This window comes from Nomascus leucogenys, chromosome 3 (assembly GCF_006542625.1).
Source record: "Nomascus leucogenys isolate Asia chromosome 3, Asia_NLE_v1, whole genome shotgun sequence".
Classification (NCBI taxonomy): domain Eukaryota; kingdom Metazoa; phylum Chordata; class Mammalia; order Primates; family Hylobatidae; genus Nomascus; species Nomascus leucogenys.
The window spans coordinates 29,885,329-29,898,111 of NC_044383.1; the positions used below are offsets into that span (position 1 = coordinate 29,885,329).

Sequence of the window (12,783 nt, forward strand, 5' to 3'; positions counted from 1 at the left end):
AGCCCCAAGCCAGAGCTCTTCTCTGGCAGGGACTGCGCTGGCTCTAGGCATCGCCTGTGTGAACTGAACTGATGTATCATTCATCCAGGGCTGCTTGGCACCCAGCAGTCCCATCGTTCTGGGCGCTGAAAATACCTCCTCCCCCTTCACCTCCACAGTTCCCAGGACTGATGTCCACTGAGGAGGCCCCAGGATGCCAGGCTGCCCAGCCTCCAGACCACAGTTGGCCCCAGGGGACTGGCATGGCCTGAAGATGGAGCCTGTTCGTCTGAATGTACCTTCAGAAGGGAAGGGAGGAGGCAAATATGGAGGGTGGGGGTTGGCTGGCAGCCTCGCCTTTCTCTACTTGTCAGGGACAGGGTGGCCTGGCGACACCCCTACAGGCTTCAACTGTCAAGATCGAAGCTCATGTGAAGGAAAGGGGCTAGGTTTCTGTTTCTCCCCAGGCCCAAACAGGAGAAGCCAGATTTCGCCTTAGTGAGGACACATTTGGGTGGATCTCAGAGAGAACTTCCAGGGATAGGAAGAACTTCTCAGGGGGTAGGGGGTGGGTTCTGAGCACTGGCTTTGGGCTCCTGCAGATCTGGGTTCATACCTGGGCTTTCTACTTGGTGCTGCTTGCCTGAACCAAAACTCTGCTGTTTTCTGTGGCTGAGATGAGTAGCTATTATACTTCCACACTGGAGGACTTACAGCCAGACAAACCTGGGGTTCAAATCCCAACTCAGCAGGCTCAGCATGCTGTCTCACATCTGTAGTCCCAGCTACTCAGGGGGCAGAGGCAGGAGGATTGCTCGAGCTCAAGAGTTCAAGACCAGTCTGGGCAACATAGTGAGACCCTGTTGCAAAAAATAAAAGTTAAAATAAATCCCAACTCAGCCTCTTCATAGTTGTGTGACTCTGGGCCAGTTTTAATCAGTTTAATTCTGAACCTCCATCATAATCCCCATCTCTGAAATCCCTCCCAGGGTTATTGAGAGCATCAAATGAAATGTCATCTGAAAAGCACAAAGTAAGCCCTCAGCACATGATTGTGATTTGGTGATTTTTAGTATCAGGTCCCCAACAAAATTGTGAGCTGTCTCTGGGATGGTTTGAATGCAGCCTCCTAGAATCCCTTCCAAGAGTGAGGTCTCTTCTCAGGAGTGTCGTCCCACAGCCTTGTGTGTTTTAAGGATTGCTGTTCAAAATGTGGTCCTCAGATCAGCAGCGTGGCCATCATCTGGGAGCTTGTTGGAAATGCAGACACTTGGCCTCCCCCAAGACCTGTAAGTCACCGTCTGCATTTTAACATGCACAGGTGATTTGTATGCACCGTAAAGTTGGAGAAGCAATGTTTTAAGGTCCATCAGAGCCCTTCTACAGGAGGTCTACTGTGTCTTTAGGGCTCTCTTGGTGCTTGGTTACGTTCAGTTCATTCATGTAATACAAACAACTGAGCCTGCAATGAATCCATTTCTGACTCAAAGTAGAGGTGCATGGGGAGACAAAGATTTACAGAGGTAACTTGGTGAGGACTGGTTTCTTGGCCTCACATCCTTACATACACCTGAGCTGCCCGCCTGTTTCTGGTATTCTGTGGGAAGGAGTCATGAGTAACAGCCCAACCAGGAGGATGCTCAGGTCCCAACCACACGCCCTCATCAGATATAGATCAGAACATTCTTTCTCCCCTCCCTTCCAAGATGGGGTGAAGTTTTGGGCCAAGGAGATTGCTAAGGTTTTTATTTTAGAATTTCCCTGATTGGAGATGGGCAAGACTGGCTTATGAACTCTCTGTGGTTTTGAAGATAGGGTGGCATGAGAACGTCTAAAGCCTATGTCTGGAGTTATGTCGTACTATTAGGATGGAAAACAGGCTCTTGTAAGATGTCTCTGGAAAAAGTTAAGTCAACAAAATAAAGTGAAGCCAAGCATGGTGGCACACTCCTGTGCCAGCTACTCGGGAGGCTGAGGTGGGAGGATCACTTGATCCCAGGAGTTTGAGGTTACAGCGAGCTATGATCATGCCACTGCACTCTATCCTGGGTGACAGAGTGCAACCCTGTCTCTAAACAAAATTGGTTTTAATTTCAAAAAAGAAAAAAAAGTGAAATTTGAAAGGAGCATATTTTGCTCTTCTATATAAAATAACCATTGCAGACCTAAGCTTCAAAGTAAAGGAGCCAGTGAGGAGAGTTGAGATGAGTGAGTGACTGGTAATTTGTTGGCCAGGTAATTCTTCTCTGATTGGCACATTTTTTACTCCTGGCCTCTTGTTTCTGACCTGAAAGACGAATTAACCAGTTTAATAGTTGGTAGTTGGTGAAGATGGCTTAAGTAAGCCCTTTGTGGTCTTGGTTACCAGAAAAACTTGTTGGTGAAAGAGAGGGTGGAGCAGCTGTTCACGATGTGAGCCCAGTGGTCCAGAGATAACAATTCGTTGCATTGGCTGTAGGGAAAAAGTTGCAAACAGCTTTCTAAGGAACTTCGTATGAGGCCTGGAACTTTAACAAATTAAACTATCATAAATGAGAGAGAATGTCTGCTTAAAGATTATAGCTACTACTTATTAAGCATATACTTCTGCCAGATACTGTGCAAAGGATTCATGTGCTTATGTTATCTCATTTAATGACAAGTCTACTTGACACATGAAGACTCACAGGCTAGAAGGGGTGCATGACTTACCCAAGGCCACTCAACTAGTAAGAGGCAGAGCTGGGATTCAAACCCAGTTCCCTCCACTTCCAAGCCCAAGCTCTTGATAACTATTCTTTTTTTGTTTGTTTGTTTGTTTGTTTGAGATGGGGTCTTGCTCTGTCGCCCAGGCTGGAGTGCAGTGGGACAATCTCGGCTCACTGCAACCTCTGCCTCCTGGGTTCAAGCAATTCTCCTGCCTCAGCCTCCCAAGTAGCTAGGATTACAGGCGCCCACCTCTACGCCTGGCTAATTTTTTTTTTTTTTTTTTGGTAGAGACAGGGTTTCACCATGTCGGCCAGGCTGATCTCAAACTCTTGACCTGAAGTGATCTGCCCACCTTGGCCTCCCAGAGTGCTGGGATTACAGGCGTGAGTCACTGCACCCAGCCTTTGACCACTATTCTTTATGTCCTTGCCACAGAGTGGGATTGACCAAAGATGTACTGTCTGGGGATTAACAGTTAAGATTTGGTATAAAATGGTGGGTATGTTGCCTGCATCAGGGTGTTTGCATATCTTTAAACCTTGTTTCAAGTATTATCTCATTTAAATATATATCTATACATATTAGAGGTTGATCAATGTTGTCCTATTATTTAATAAAGTATTACATTATTATGGTAAAAGTTTTAGCTAGGTTACATTATTTTCTCAGTCACCTTTCACTTAATCTATCAACTGCTACCAGCCACCTAGTGGCAGATGCTGGAATTGCAGGCATAGTGTCCAGAAGGAAATAATTGAATTCTGGAAAGCTGGCTTTGGAAACCCAAACGTATGAAGTAACTATGTAATGATAATCTTCACAGATATTATTTCCTAAACCACGATTCAACAGAGTACTGAAAACAAGGAAGAAAGATGTCCCACTTTACTGTTATGTTTCTATGTGACACTAAAACTGGGAAGTTTTCCTTTGAGGCACCAAATAGAACCTTAGGAAAAGGAACTCTGGGCCTGGGGTCTGCTTTGCTGTCCCATTTCTTTTGCTTTGCATGACAGCAGTTTCTCCAACATTAGGGTGTTCTTCTGTGCATTGTAATAGATTTGTATTTATTAGTTCAGAATCCCCCATAAGGATAAGTCACAGCCCTTCTCTGAGCCTGAGTTCCTTCATCTGTGAAATACAAGGATTGGACTTGATGCTGTCTAGGTTTTCTCACAGTCCCAACATTTAGTGATCTAATAGCTATTAAGACCAAAGGAATAAATGCCTAATAATGGAATATCATGCAAAGGGGAAAACATTTTAGGAGAACAGGAGTCCTCTAGGCCTGCCTCAAATCCCACTGTACTAGCAGAACGTGGCTGCCTCTGTATAAGGCCAGCCTTGTGCCCTTCCCTCTCCCCTGTTCCACTCCTCCATTTCCTTTGGAAGGCAGAGAAAGCCCCCTTGTCCTGAATGTTTCCCTGCAAAGGGCTCCTGCTGAAAGACTGCATACACAGCCAAGACTTTGACCTTCACCTTTGCCCCTCACTGACTTGGTGAAAAAGAGTTCTTATCCTCCCCTCTCTAGTTTTGGCAGGCGGGGAATCAGCTAGGGTTAGTAGGAATTCAATGAAAATATAAATAGAAACGTGGTCTATAAATAACAGTGCCCCAAAATATCAGGAGGCATGAATACCGGCTGGGCAGCAGACAGTCACAGATCACGAGGGCCTGACAGGGAGTGCGGGTTATTCGGTTGCTTTGGTGTCTCTTGGGATGCTTCCACCTTGCCAGTGGGCTTGGAGAAACCCTCTCTCTTTCTGGACTCTAGAAACGCCCTCTTTGTTGCCTCTCTTGCACCCATCTCTAGCTAAACCTTCCCTAACACTGCCTGGAATTAGATCTGGTGTTTAATCCCAGCAGTATGTGACTTGGGGAAATTCAGAAGATACTTCTGAGCTTTAGTTTTTTCATCTGTGCCCATGAGGATTTTTAAAGCTGGAGATTTTGAAGAGCAAGAACTGTTTCTCATTTTATCTTGGTTAACAGGGTGGAACCTAAGGCCAGATTGCCTGGATTCAGATCCCCATAGTGCTCCTTAGTAGTTGTTTGGCCTTGGAAAAGTTACTTAACCTCTCTGTGCTTCAATTTCCTTGTTAAATGGGAAGAATAATGGTATCTATATTGTTGGGCTGCTGTGAAGAATAAGTTAGTTAATATTTGTAAAGTGCTTAAAATAGTGTCTGGCACATAGTAGACATATATAAATATTTATTAAGCAAGGAAACAAATCTATATATCCCCTGTGCCTACAGCGTTACCTGGTATGTAGTAGCTGCTCAATACATGTGTAGCATGAATGGCTGAATGACCTATCTATCTTGCAGTCTACAAAAGTCATTCAATAAGATCATGCATGAATTCTTTCTAAGCCACAAAGTTCTATACAAATGAAAGTGGGAATATTATTCTTACCTAATAGGGTGACAGTTTGACAAGGGTTAAAGGCACACTCCCTTATTACCCTCATTCATCTTCTCTGCCTTGCATACTCTGCATTCTGTTGGTCTGGGGAAAATGCCTGTTGCTGAGACAGCTCAGTGGTAGAAAAAGTCCGTTTCCCGCTGCGGTGTTCTGCGGCAGTGCCAGCCTCTCTGCGTGGCCTAGCAGTGCCCTACCCTTCTTAGCATTAGGCCCTCGTTGTCGGTAGTGCTGACAAAATTGTTCACAGGCAAAGCAAAGCAAGCTCTTAAGCAGACAAACAATTGGCTGTGTCGCATTTTGCTATATACAGATTTTAAATATAAATAAAAGAAACAAAAAAAAGCCCGTGCCCCTCAACAAAGCAACCTGAATGGACAAGGCAGAAAGAGCATTGACCCAGGAGTCAGGTGCTGGGTTCTAGGCTCAGGCCTGCCTCAGCTTGTGTGTAGGATGGGGACCATCCCATCAGCTCTCTGAGCCTCCCCAGGTCTGGAAGGTATTAGATTCTCTCAGTAATTCTCAGCCTCAGAGGTACATGAGAATCGCTCAGGGGGCTCATGAAAAAGGCAGACTCTCGCCCTGTCCATCCCGTTCCACTTCAATTCAGGGTGTCTGGGCAAATTTTAAGAACTTCATTCATTACCAATGTTCCAAATGTCTCTGATTCAGGTAACACAGGGACCCTGTCCTCCCAAGAGGAGTGCTAGGCCTTGTAGTAGTTAACTGGGTAACAAATCATCCCCCAAAATCAGCAGCTTAAAACGACAATAAAAGGCCAGGCACGGTGGCTCATGCCTATAATGCCAGCACATTTGTAGGCCAGGGTGGGAGGATCACTTGAGCCTGGGAGTTCGAGACCAGCCTGGGCAACATAGAGACCCTCATCTCTACAAGAAATTTTTAAAAATTAGCCGGGCATGGCGTCATGCACCTATGGTCCCAGCTACTTGGGAGGCTGAGGTGGGAGGATCACTTAAGCTCAGAGGTCGAGGCTACAGTGAGCCAAAATTGCGCTACTGCACTCCAGCCTGGGCGACATAGCGAGACTCTGTCTCCAAACAACAACAATAAAAATTTATTATCTCAGCATAGTCTATATGGGCCAGGAATTCAGGAACTGCTTAACTGGATGGTTCTGAGTCGGAATCTCTCAAGAGGTTGTAGTCGAGATTCAGCTGAAGGCTTGACTGCAGTTAGAGGACCCACTTGCAAGATGGCTTGCTCGTCTCGCTGGCAGACTGGCGCTGGCTGCTGGCAGAGGCCTCAGCTCCTTGCCACATGGATCTCCACAGTGCTGCTTCAGCATCCTTACGACATGGAAGCTGGCTTCCCTCAGCATACGTATCTGAGAAAGAGATGAGGAAGGCAGTTACAACGTTTTTATAATCTAGCCTTGTAAGTCATATGATTATTCCCACAATATCCAATTGCTTCCACAGGTCAGCCCTGGTTAGTATGGGAGGGGACCACGAGGCAAGAGTCACTGGGGCCATCTTGGAGGCTGACTTCCACAGGCTCCTTTGAGTCCTCAGTTCTATGAAACACTGTTAGTGGATGGTGGCTCTTGTTATTGGGTTAGGATGTGTAGAAATTGGAGGCAGGAAAGACAGCCGAGTTGGAGACCCTAGCAGATGTAGCCTGGAAGCACAGAAGCTTACAGGCTGTTTGCCAGGCTGTCTTTAAGCCAGAACCACGCTGCCAGGTCGGGTGCCCTTTGAGTTCAACCTGGTCACTGAGTTGCTAACAGAAGGTGGGCAAAGCGTGACCCTCTCAGAGCTTAGCTTTGACTTCAGAAGGTGAGGAGGCTGGACAAGATGGCCTCTGGGGTCACCTGGTCTTCACCCCTGTGTTCCACGTGGTCTGTGGTGTGAGTTTACGTTGTATGTGCCCAGCCAGGGACCAGGCCCAGGCTGCTCCCCGAGCTCCTGAGATGTGAGGAAGGCTGGGTGCAGTGGCTCACACCTGTAATCCCAGCACTTTGGGAGGCCAAGGCCGGTGGATCACCTGAGGTCAGGAGTTCGAAACCAGCCAGGCCAACATAGTGAAACCCCATCTCTACTAAGAATACAAAAATTAGCCAGGTGTGGTGGCATGCGCCTGTTGTACCAGCTACTTGGGAGGCAACAAGAGCTAGACTCCGTCTCAAAAAAAAAAAAAAAAAAGAAAGAAAGACTTCAGCAAGAAGGGCTTCGGGCAGGGTCTGAAGGTTCTGGTGTCCTCTCAGCATGAACATTATGGTCCTCTGCCTTGGAGGTCCAGGAACTCAGGCATTTCTGCATATGCAACTGTAGTGGCTTCAGTGTGCTCTGTGTGGCCATTCAGTCTCTTTGGCACCTTTCATAACCCCACCCCAGGGACCTCCCAGCATGCGTCCTAATGCACGTACCCACTGGACTCCCTTCAGCTTCTCAGATGTGCCTGTCTCTTCAGTCTCTGGGCCTCTGCTCAGACTCTCCCTCTACCTGGAACACTTCCCGCTCCCCTTTGCCTGTCTCACTCTCACCACTTCCTCAGACCTGTCTCCCTCCTGCGTGTGCCTATGACAGCCGACACATCACAGCGCAGTGCCCACACACAGTATCCTTTGTGAGGGCAGGGACCGTCACCATCACACCCCAGCCCCCAGCACAGTACCAGCATTTGGGAGGGAGTGAATGGGTGTTGCGTGTTGGCCCTTCTTTCGGGGATGGGGTAGGGTTGAGATGTACCCTGTCAGGAAAGCTGGCCACAGGTTGCACAGCCCGGGGCTCGGGGAAAGGAAGGAAGATAGCAGAATCCTTAGGAGCCTAGGCACGTTCAGTCTGCCCAAAGAAAGAGACTGTGACACACCCAATCCCAGCTCCACCACTTCCTCAATTTGCAGCCTTGGGCGGGGCACTCAACTTTTCTTACCTTCAGTTTACTCATCTGTAAAGTGAGAATAACAACAGCACCCAGTACGTAGCTCAGAGGTTGTTATGAGGACCAACTGTCATAATAAATATAAAGTACATGGCACAGGGCTTAGCACATACCAAGTGCTCAATGAATGTTACGTCCTCTTAATATTACTATCACCATCCTTGCAGGAGAGGTGTGGAACCACAGAAAATGCTGGTGGGAGGTTGATGAAGAGAGTTGACTGTCTGGGCTCAGTTTTGCCAACAGAACCAAAGCTCAAGAAAAGCAGGCTTCGGGACAGGCGCAGAGCTCAAAACCTGTAATCTCAGCACTTTGGGAGGCTGAAGTGGGTAGATTGCTTGAGCCCAGAAGTTCAAGACCAACCTAGGCAACATAGTGAGACCTCATCTCTACAAAAATAATAAATAAATAAGTAAAATGAAAGCAGGCTTTGGTGGACAGTGTCCATCCCAAGAGAGCCAAGAAAACTCCCCTGTGGCTGGCCTGGCCAGGCCCGTGGTTTTGGGCCCTTTACCGACAGGCCTCTGCTTCCTGTGGCTTTTCCTCAGTCTCAGAGCCTCAGAAGTGAGTGGGCGTCTTTCAGCATCATCACTGCGACCCAGGACTTCCATCCGCCTGCCCCACAGCCTCCTCATCTGGCTGGGCCATTCTGCAGTGTCTCTCTGAGCCCCAGAGGCCTTGTGCCCCTCGCCCAGCCCCCCACACTATGGACCATGCCACAGGGAGAGGCTGCCGGGAAGCTCTGCCCAGCGTCCCACCGTCTTTCCTGAGGGCAGCCTCCCCTGGAGGGAGGAGCCGAGGCTGCACAGGCTGAATGGGGCCCTTTATTCCCGGCTCCCCCAGGGAGGGTGCAGAGCCACTGCCCACCACGCCCACCACACCCACGCCCACATGGAGGGGGTGCAGTTTGGCCCTGATGCCGGCCTCTGAGCTCACCACACTCTGGCCGCACTCTGTCTGGATCCTAGAGGGCGAATCCACCCCTCTCCCCAGCCCTGGCTGAAGCTGCCGTCCCTAATGTGTGAGGTGAGCTGTATTTGCTAGTCCACCAGGGGTCTGGGGGTGTGTAAATGAGAGACAGCCTAGAGCAAGCCAGTGTGAACACACACTCACACTCACTCACCGTTCAGCAAGTCGTGGTCGGGGTCCCTGTGTGCCAGTCCTTGTGCTGGGCCCTGAGGATACGTTCGTGAGCTTCACTGGCCACAGGAAGCTTGCATTCTGTCCTGAGGGAATGCTGTAAAGAGGCAAGTTCAGAAGATCATTATCAATGGTGGCAGATTCTGGGAGGGAACAACGGAGGCAGGGGAGAGAGGGCATATGGCCACCAAAGGCCTCCCAATAGGGGTGCAAAGCAATGGCTGGGCAAAGGACAGCAGGAACAGTGCTCCAGGAACAGGGACAGCGAGCACGCAGGCCCTGAGGTGGGGAAGAGCAGGATGTGTCTGTGGCGTGGGCGGAGTGACAGGAGATGGGCAGGTGGAGAGAGAGGCAGGAGCCGAATCCTGCCCGGCTGCAGAAGGGAGTTTGGATTTTATCCTCAGTGCCCTGGGCAGTCACTGAAAGGCTTAAGCAAGGGTTATGGTTTGAGAATATTATTTTGAGGCCAGGCGCAGTGGCTGACATCTGTAATCCTAGTACTCTAGGAGGATCGCTTGAGCCCAGGAGTTCAAAACCAGCCTGGGCTACATGGTGAAACCCAGTTTCTACAAAAAAATACAAAAAATTAGCCTGGTGTGGCGGCACACGCCTGTAATCCCAGCTACTCCGGTGGCTGAAGTGGGAAAATCACTTGAACCCAGGAGGCGGAGATTGCAGTGAGCCGAGATCACTCCCCTGCACTCCAGCCTGGGCAACAGAGCAAGACCCTGTCTCAATAAATAAATAAATAAAAATAAAAAAGAAAGAAATGGTTCTGGTCCCACTGCTCTAGAATGCTGCTCAAAAAGACTTCCATTCCATTTGGTTCAGCAAAGATGTATTAGTCCCTCCATGGGCCCGGGACTAGGTGCTTTATCATTAGCAGACACCCATAAAATCCCAGGTGACCCACCTGGGGTGAGGGAGAGAAAGATACTGTTCCCTTCAGCCTGGCTCTGCTTGCTGGGTATGGGAACCTCTGAACCAGAATTTGGGAGATCGTTCTTCCCTCCAAGGTGCACTGATGCTTTCTGCAAGCAAGCCGTGGCTGCAGGAGGGTGAAGGCTTCACTCTGTCATGAACCTCAGTGGGCTTTTGCAAGTGTGTTTCCCTGGGCGTGTGGGAGAGGGAGTGGGGAGTGCTGGAGCGGGGAGACACACCTGTGTGAGTTACCCTAGAATGGCCCTAGGGGGTGGGTGGAATGAACAATTGGCCTCCTCGTCATTGTGTCACGTCCTCTGCCCTCTGAGTTGGGCCTCCGAGAAACGGAAGCTGTGTGGGAGACACAGATGTGTTTATGGGATGGGTGAATCAGGAAGGGCAGCCACAGGCTGAGGGGAGCTCATGTTTGGCCTTGGTGGGAAGCCAGGTGGATGGACTGGGTGCCTGGGAAATGCTTCTGGTACTTGGATTCCACGTGGCCAGCAAGGAGACAGGCAGGGCCCATCCCACCCCATCCCATCTCCTTGACCTGGAAGTGTCAACTCATAAGAGATCCCATTTGTTCACCATTTGCCATGGGCTGGGCTCCATGCTAAATGCTTTTACAGACTCATTCACTGGCTTCTTGCAATAGTCCTTTGTGTTAGACATTACTGCCCCCCATTTTGTAGTCTGAGGAAACTGGGATTCGAATAGGTTATGACTCATCCCCTGTCACATAACAGTAACTGGCAGAGCCGGATGTACCAGTCAGGACTCTCTTGATGACAAGAAATAGACCCATCTCAATCTGGCTTAAGAAAAAAGGGGAAACTTATTGGTTCACATAACTGAAAACCAGGAGTAATGGTTTCAGTTATAGCTGGATCTAGGGGACCAAATCTGTGTCTCTTAAGCCCTCAGCTTTGCTCTCGTTTCTGTTGACTTAATTCTCTGATAGGCTTCCCCCAGGTGGTAACAGAGATCCATAAAGATGCTTCCTAGCAGCTTGGGGCTTGGCATTTATGAGTTAGCAGCTGTAGTGAGAGAACACGTCTCTTCCTGGTAGTTCCAGCAATAGTCCCAGGCTGATTCCCACTGGACCAACGTGGGTTGCATGCCCATGGCTGGACTGTACTGACTGATCAGCCCCAGAGTTTGGGATGGGATCAGCCCCACTGAAATCCCATGGACTGAGAATGAAGGAGGGATTGTTTCCCAAAAGAAAATCAGGGCACTGTAATAATTAAAAGCTGGCAGGCAAAACCTACCAAATGCCTCCCATGCTAGACTTCAAGCCAGAGGCAGCGTCTTGGCTCTAAAGAGAGATTCATGGGAGCCAGAACTCAGGGCATGGCATCAGTATGCCTCGGGCTACTGACCTTCGCCACGGGGATTGTGTCTTTCTGGAACCTGCATGTGCCCACTGCTTCCAGCCTCAGCATCTAGGCCTCACTCCTGCCTTCCCCCAGCCCAAGTAAATGGCAACAAAGCCAGATGTTGCAAGTGAAGAAGGAAGGATTGGGTGTCAGGGTGTGATCTGAGCCAGTGGCAAGGCTGTAGACTCTGGGGATGTCATCTCAGCTGCACCAGAAGCTGGAGGCAGCCCAGCAGGGGAGCAGGTGACCTGCAGTCCCCAGGCTGCAGAGGGTCAGAGGTGACATGTGAGTTTCAGGGGCAGCACTTAAAAAGACAAGCAGGGGCTGGGCGCGGTAGCTCATGCCTGTAATCCCAGCACTTTGGGAGGCTGAGGCGGGCGGATCACCTGAGGTCGGGAGTTCAAGACCAGCCTGACCAACATGGAGAAACCCCGTCTCTACTAAAAATACAAAATTAGCCAAGTGTGGTGGTACATGCCTGTAATCCCAGCTACTAGGGAGGCTGAGGCAGGAGAATCGCTTGAACCCGGGAGGCGGAGGTTGCGGTGAGCAGAGATCGTGCCATTGCACTCCAGCCTGGGCAACAAGAGCGAAACTCCATCTCAAAAAAAAAGACAAGCAGGGGCCTGCCCATCAGCCGCTCCCACCCTAGCCTAGGCAGGGCTAACCCAGGTGAAAGCTGGGTGGCCCCATGGTCAGGAAACAGCTGAACATCAAGAGCAGGGCCAGCCTTCAGGAAGATAGGGGAGCCAGTAGAGGCTATTCCGCCGTTCTTCTCCCCTGCCCATTACGTCCTCTTCCATCAAGGCCTCTCTGCTCTGTGCTCTCTTCCCTAGCGAGACCCTGTTATTGAGTGAGAAGCTGGTGCCTGCTCATACTTAGGGGTGAATGGTTAATAAGGCTCACTATACCATTCTCCAGGGAGAAGTTTATATATCTTGACCAAAATCTTAAAGAAACTAAATTCTGATTCTGCAATCTCAGGCATCAAAGAAGTAGATTGTGAGTTTGTTTGTTTGTTTTTAGAGTTGGCTATTCTTAGGGCCCAGGGCATACCCTCTTGGTGTCTGCTTGCTTTAAACCATCAAAAGTCCCAGCCTGGGCCGGCTGCAGTGGCTCAGGCCTATAATCCCAGCCCTTTGGGAGGCTGAGGCAAGAAGATCACTTAAGACCAGGAGTTCGGGACCAGCCTGGGCAACATAACAAGACCCCATCGCTATAAAAATGTAGCCAGGTATTGTATGCACCTGTTACTTGGGAGGCTGAGGTGGGAGGATCGCTTAAGCCCAGGAGTTCAAGGCTGCAGTGAGCCATGATAGAGCCACTGCACTCCAGCCTGGGTGGCAGA

At 49.5% G+C, this 12,783-nt stretch overlaps 1 protein-coding gene and 1 long non-coding RNA gene across 5 annotated transcripts in view; one reads left to right on the forward strand and one right to left on the reverse strand.

The window, feature by feature from the left end:
* Positions 1-12,783, forward strand: part of SH3PXD2A (SH3 and PX domains 2A) — a 257,237-nt gene that overhangs the window by 98,925 nt on the left and 145,529 nt on the right. Inside the window, exon 1 of one of the 4 annotated variants that reach the window (XM_030807437.1) lies at positions 2,586-2,592. The exons of the other annotated variants lie outside the window; for them this stretch is intronic. The gene's annotated coding sequence lies outside the window, so the exon portion shown is untranslated. Of the gene's footprint in view, positions 1-2,585; positions 2,593-12,783 lie in introns of those variants that run through there. 4 annotated transcript variants of the gene reach the window in all.
* LOC105739525 lies at positions 886-9,429 on the reverse strand. The gene is made up of 3 exons (XR_001115458.2): positions 9,119-9,429; positions 6,301-6,439; positions 886-2,431 (listed from the first exon to the last, which is right to left on the reverse strand). It is a non-coding gene; the product is annotated as an uncharacterized LOC105739525 (long non-coding RNA).